The sequence below is a fragment of the Mercenaria mercenaria genome, chromosome 16, assembly GCF_021730395.1.
Source record: "Mercenaria mercenaria strain notata chromosome 16, MADL_Memer_1, whole genome shotgun sequence".
Classification (NCBI taxonomy): domain Eukaryota; kingdom Metazoa; phylum Mollusca; class Bivalvia; order Venerida; family Veneridae; genus Mercenaria; species Mercenaria mercenaria.
The window spans coordinates 44,407,540-44,414,936 of NC_069376.1; the positions used below are offsets into that span (position 1 = coordinate 44,407,540).

The following is a 7,397-nucleotide window of genomic DNA, read 5'->3' on the forward strand; positions in this document are numbered from 1 at the left end:
GTCTTTAGTCATTACCTTCTTTACTAATGGGTTCTCGCAGGGAAAAAATTTAACAAAATAGAAATCAGCAGGACAAAATAGACAACTCGAAATGTATATTTAAATGTTAATAAAAGACTGATGGGTCCTCAACATCAACACTGGACCTCATCCAATATTTTTTCAGCATGACAAAGTCCACCACAATGCTAAAATCTATGTAGACCTGCTAGCAGGACTGTTTGGGGACATCCAATTCTATCCATTATAAATTGTGAAGTTGTAGGACGTCCATAACACTTCATAATCAAGAACAGACGACTTTTTCGAAATAATTTAAAAATGGAGACTGTAGCAATCTGTTATTTGAAAATAATTATCTTGATGTCAAAGATATGGACACAAACAAATTGCCGACCGATTGACAGATGACAGACAACAAACCACAACAAATCGGTCAAATTATATGCCTCCCTTCGGGGGCATAAAAAGTAGGGTCGGGAGACAGCAAACAAAGACTTTTTAAAAGGCAGCCTGATGCTCTGAGTAACATGCCGAAAAATTAAAAAATAAAATTTGTTTTATTATGTGTGTTTTTTATTCATAACTTTTTAAATAAGGTTCTCTCATGAAAAAATATTAACAAAACCAGAAAGAGCAGGAAAAAATACATACAACTCGAAAATGTATATAAAATGTTATAAAAGACTGATGGGTCCAACATCAACCAGGCCTCGACCTTAAATTTTTTTCAGCAGTTGCCAACAGGTCCACCAACTGCTAAAATCTAGTAGACCTGCTCAGACTTTAGTGGACCTCCAATTCTATCACATAAATTGTGATGTTGTAGACGTCATAACTTCATATGACTCAAAGAAACAGGACTTATTTCTAAAATAATTAAAAATGGAAGACTGTAGCAATCTGTTATCCCGAAAAATAATTATTTTGAAAAGTGTCCAAAAATATGGACACAATAATCATCATCCTCCCGACCCGTGTTGAAAGTGAAAAAAAAACCATCAACAATTATCGGTAATTATTCTGATGATAAACTAAGTATATGACCTTGTTTTCATCATCAATTAACACCCCCTCAAAGAGCTAAAAGAAGTGTGTCGGTTATTGCGGCATCTGAAGTGGAGATCAAAGCGGTATAGTTTCCCCGAGATTGTCATGTTTTCGCACCATGTGACACATCACTGTCTGATCGTACTTCCTCGATTCCTTTAATTGTTGAGAAGAAATCAGTAAAAAAGTTTTTTCTTTAATTTTTTAAAAGCGAATGTGCAATATCCCGAATAAACTGACATGTAAATGTTTCAAACCGTGAACGATGATAGTGGATGTTCTACCTCTGTGACCTATTTGCCCTCAAGAAATTTACATTATTGTTTGAGAAGAATATCTAACAAAGTGTTGTGTCAAAAAATACATGTACAAAGAATCATTTAAAACTTATTAAAAACCACAACGACATCATACTGCTTTATTTTAAAACCACATTTCTATTTACGTTCATGAGGTCACGTAACCTATTCTGTCGCGCTAACAGAAATCTGTTTGCCAAAAATCGTTTTACTCCATGTATTTAAATTGCTGCCGCTTTTTCATTATTTAAGATTTTTTAATTGTGTTTTTTGTACTTTTGGTCAAAAGTCTGAATTTTATTACCATAGTATGTACTATTTATTTACTTTAAGAAAGAAATAAATAATCAAGATCGCGCTGTTTGAAATTTTACAAAACATTAAATGAAAATTTGATCGTTTTTAAAGAATTTTGCCTACATTCCTGTCGATATCTTATTAAAATTGCTATAGAATTCAAACTGTATTAGTTCTCAAGCGGTATTGAAAATCTGAAGCGATTACCGTATATTAAACAAGAGCACCGCCTTGCGGGTGCTGACGCTCATCTGATTTTTTTTGTGCAATAGAAATATTGTCCTACCCATGATTTTCTAAGTCTAAAAAGGGCCATCATTCTTGCAAAAAGCAGGATAGAATTATGTTTCTTGATGTACAGTGTCCACTTATGATGGTGAAAAACTGTTGCAAGTTTTAAAGCAATAGCTTTGATAGTTTATGAGAAAAGTTGACCTTAAACATAATACTCAACCAAGAAATGATTTTCTAAGTCCAAAAGGGGCAATAATTATTGCAAAAAGCAGGATGGAGTTATGTTGCTTGCTGTACAGGGTCAGCTTATGATGGTGAACAAGTGTTGCAAGTTTCAAAGCAATAGCTTTGATAGTTTAAGAGAAAAAGTTGACCTAAACATAAAACTTAACCAAGAAATCTGATATTTTCTAAGTCCAAAAGGGGCCATAAATCTTGCAAAAAGCAGGACGGAGTTATGTTTCTTGCTGTACAGGGTCAACTTATGATGGTGAACAAGTGTTGCAAGTTTTAAAGCAATAGCTTTGATAGTTTAGGATAAAAGCTGACCTAAACATAAAACTTAACCAAGAAAACTGATTTTCTAAGTCCAAAAGGGGCAATAAATCTTGCAAAAAGCAAGATGGAGTTATGTTTCTTGATGTACAGGGTCTGCTTATGATGGTGAACAAGTATTCCAAGTTTCAAAGCAATAGCTTTGATAGTTTAGGAGAAAAGTTGACCTAAACATAAAACTTAACCAAGAAATCTGATATTTTCTAAGTACAAAAGGGGCCAAAAATCTTGCAAAAAGCAAGATGGAGTTATGTTTCTTGCTATACAGGGTCAGCTTATGATGGTGAACAAGTATTCCAAGTTTCAAAGCAATAGCTTTGATAGTTTAGGAGAAAAGCTGACCTAAACATAAAACTTAACCAGGCAACGCCGACGCAGACGCCGACGCCGACACCGACGCCGACGCCGACGCCGACAACCGCTCAAGTGATGACAATAACTCATCATTTTTTTTCAAAAAATCAGATGAGCTAAAAATGAATGCACTACGCGCATTTTTTGTGTCAAAAGTAACCGCGATGTAAATTAGATATAACAATAGGGCGCACATGCTTGTGGAATGGAAAATTACCAGCATGACGTTTTGATATTTTTACGATTCGCGGGTATTTTCCAGTCAATCCAGGTAATTTTGCCTGATGTAATTTCTCAATTTGGTAAAGTTACCACATAAAAACCACTTGCCTGATCGGTGGAGTAGTCCATTCGTGCTATCCTGACTTTAACTCGCCAATGCTTATAACTGTAGAATGCCGTACTTAAGGCAAAATCAACTTTCGTTTTGTGAATTCGCCGATATGGGTACGATTTCCCCCCCCTATTTTTCACTTTTAAGGGTTTTATTTTATTTGCAGACTGTGACTGAAAATTGGTTGACCGTCGGTCTACCCAACTTTTGATAGTTTGTGGACCTGCTGATATTTTGGTTGTTTCGGTCCAACGGTCCACCGCTAAGGTCGAGGCCTGTCAAATAAGGTGAGAACAGGCTAAAAGAATGTTAGCAAGGTAAGTGTGATTAGCAAAGATAAAGATAAAAACATTGCTCTCTGGTCTAGTACTGGGTGGTTGCCACAGCCACCTTGAAAGCATCAAGGTCAGGGATGGCAACGATATGGCTTGGCAGGTTATTCCGCAATACAACTGATTGTGGAAAGAAAGAAAATTTGTGGTAATCAGAGGTGACCTGTACTTGTCTGAAACTATACGGGTGCATCTGTCAAGAAAATCTAGATGGTACTTGAATGTAACTCAGGAGATTGATGGCAACAAGATGATGGCTGATTTTGTAAAACATTACAAGGCGGGAATCCAATCTTCTATGTTTTAGAGAGTGCCAACCCAGTCTTCCTTGCATTTCAGTAACACTGGAGAGAGGTGAGAAATCACCTGAACATTACCCACTGAAGTGCACGACGCTGAACCATTTCTATTTTATGTGTGTTTCTTATGTGTGTTGGGTGTAAGGGTGCCAGATGGTAGATGCATATTCCAACTGTGGATGGACAAGAGTTTTGTATGCTAATGTTTTGACGTTTTCGTTGGTTGTTGTGATGTTTCAGTTTATGAAGCCAAGACTAGAGTTTTATTAGCATTTGAAGATATTCTAGTGATAAGTGTATTCAAAGTTAAATCTGCTGTTACGTCAACACATAGATATTTTGCACTGGGAACTGATTCTAAAATATGTCCATGGAGTAAATATTTGGTTTTGATGACAGTCTTGTTTTTTGTGATGTGTATTCCCTGGCATTTAGAAGGTCCCACTTTTAACATTAAAATTCCTATAACTTTTGTTCTAGTATAGATATTTTCAAAATTTAAACAGTTTTGTAAAGCTCTGCTTAAGCTCTTTCTGTCTGTGTTAAAACAGAGTTTATGTCAGGACACTCTGAAAAAATGAAGTTGTATTTCCCAAATTATCAAATAATTAAGGTACTTCCGCCATCTTGAATTTAGAGTGACCTTAATTTGAGGTGTGAAAATATAGTGAACCAAAGCTTTCAAATGCAGCTGTTCCGTAGCACAAAAACAGCTCAGTTTGCAAGACCTGAACTTAAAGTAGCTGTATAAAAAGTGATACTAAAATTTGGAAATAAACAAAGCAGATATTTTACCTGTAATTTTCCAAATTTTTGGTTAGATTTATAAATCCTTTCAAAATACTTTATTAAAAATTCATGAATGGCAAAAGTTAGTTCAAAGTTTCAATTAGTGCATAGGAGAATTGTCTTACTGAATAGAACTTAACTTATTACAAAATCTGTTTTCAAATCTGACCACTTCATGTCTTAAAACGAAAATACATTTGTACATATTGCTATTTTCAACATACATAAAAGTAGTGCAATGTGCGGACAATGATTTTTCTATGTATGGTGTACCAAACTGCCTAAAATTGTAAGAAAAGTCTCCGACTTAATGCGACCAAGATTTGGCAATGATCAAAAATTCGTTTAAAGGATTGTGCAAGTATAAGAAAGGTTTAATTTATTACAGTGGAATTTATGTACTTACACGCTGCTTATCTCAAGGAAAATTTGGAGCAAATGGAAATTTCGAAACTTCCTGCGGTAACTACCGAAATTACTTAACGTAACTTTCTCACACATACGTGATTATATATTTATTAATTATAAAAACAATACACTATGAGAATTTATGCCGCATGTTTTTAAAAACTCAGTGAGAATAAATCGCAGACAAAAATGTACAGCCAAATATGTTAGGAGGTAATACAATTTGTATACAATTGTAGATAACTACAAAACAAACAAAATGCAATCAGTTGAACTTTTCAGGCGAAAACCTGATGATTAAAATCAGAAATATCTCAAAAATTACTGTTCTTCGTTAAACTATAATATTTTTTCACACTTTCATAGATATAAACTGATAATAAATGTGTATTGAAATTCCGGCATAGAAATGGACACTGACTTTATATTACTGCGGTGTTGACAGCGGAAGCAGCGGTCCAGTACTAAGACTGTCTACGAAACCAAGGATAACGAGTACAAACATAAGGATCAGTGTTCAGTATACACCTGAAAATAATAGACTTGCTATTTGCCGAGTGCACACTTGTTTTCTATAGTCGTTAATATAAAGTAGACTTTGAAATATTCGCACACATGCATAATCTCATAAGCACTTCTTTAATGTATGAACCGCCTCGGTAGCCTAGTGGTATCTAGCGTCCGCTTCGACAGCGTGAGGTCGTGGGTTCGATCCCCGGCCGCGTCATACCAAAGACGTAAAAAATGGTACTAGTAGCTTCCTCGCTTGGCGCTCAGCATTAAGAGGATAGTGCTAGGACTGGTCAGTCTGGTGTCAGTATAATGTGACTAGGTGGGGTATCATGCCACGTGTCTACGGCGTGATATTCCAGTGAGGCAGCACTATAAAATTGGGCATTGTGCTCACTGCTACAAGTAGACACCGTCGTTTATATGACTGAAAAATTGTTGAAAAAGACGTAAAACCCGAACACACACACACACACACACACATGCGCACACGCACGCACACGCACACGCACGCACACGCACACGCACACACACACACACTCTTTAATGTATGTTCTCTGAAATTAACAAATAACTGGCTCAACTGAGACACCATACTTTAAAGTAAATTCAGTTTATTCACCACGAGGTTCAAAATGCACGGGAGTCTCGTGATAGTACATGCCTTTTATTTCACATGGTTAAAATGTAAACAAATAGTTAAATTTGCTTCGTTTTATTTCTCACGGAAAAGATCGGACGGTTTTTGATATTGGAATAATTTTAGAACATATATGCATTTAAAGTTGAAAGTTGATCGTTTTCTACAGGATGTAAAACTGAAACAAGTAAGCACTCTTACTTTTTCAGCAATGTCCCTCAGGTGAACTTTGACACAGTTTACAAAGAGAAACCAGTTTTGTCTCATCCTGAAATGAGTTGTTCGGCTGAAACTTACAGTTCCCGGAAAAGTTCTAAAATGGTTTATTTTGGGGATTTTTGTTTTGTTTATGTATTCAACACAATGTGCAATATTTCCAGTTTTTGAAAATGATTGAAATTGAACTTTATTTTAGAAAAAGTTCCGATCTTTCAATAATATTTTGCCAGCGGATGCTTACAAATTTTAAGTGAAACGCCTTTCTTGTCCAAAGGTGGTGTGTAAAGCGAAAAACTATCATTACACATTGCGTTTATTCTTTAAATGTAAAGGATTGGTAACAGATTAAGGAGATCGGGCAGTGCTAAACTATACTAAATGGATATCTCTAACCATGAATAAGGAGGCATATATATTTCAGTAAGGAAATCTGAGGTAAAAGAACACTCATATGTTTAATTCCTTGAAATAAACATGGCGGCGAAATATTTTAGAAAAACTGTGCACGTGTTTTGCGCATTAGAATGTTTAACGACATTTTCTTGAAAAAGTAACGCTCGTGTGCACTATTTTGGCATTTCTTTGATTTGAAAATAAATATTTTATAGCAATTTAGGTTGCATACGATACCGAAATTTTGCACCAAAAATGTTCACTCATTTTCTTCCAAAGCACTGTGGAGATAGGGTTCAGCGTAGCTTTCATGCCCGCAAGTTTACCTACAGATATATCTTTTCAACTTTTATCATATATTTTTTGTGTCCTTGCATTTCGAAAGCTGTTTCGAGGATTCTGATTTTTCACATGAATTTCTAATTTCAATTTGCGGAAGAACCTTAATGGCGTATGGAATGCTTTATTATTTTGATGTACATAATGACGTCGTCGAATATATGTGCACACAAAATAAACACACAAGTAGCAGTACATCTTACCAGGACTTGTGACCAGATGGACGATAAATAAAGAAAAATATTTTCTTTTATTTTTCGGCCAAGGAAGTCGCCATCTTTGAAGTTAATCTCTAAAATGATCACTTCTGAGCAAAAATAATTAATCAAATACAATACATATAAT

General features: G+C 35.3%; 1 protein-coding gene across 1 annotated transcript in view; it reads right to left on the reverse strand.

Annotated features, from left to right (window-relative positions):
* LOC123540528 (exostosin-like 3) overlaps nt 1–7,395 on the reverse strand; it is a 41,597-nt gene extending 34,202 nt beyond the window's left edge. The window contains exon 1 of the mRNA XM_045325619.2: nt 7,256–7,395. The gene's annotated coding sequence lies outside the window, so the exon portion shown is untranslated. The remainder of the gene's footprint in view (nt 1–7,255) is intronic.
* Nucleotides 7,396–7,397: the final 2 nt, after the last annotated feature.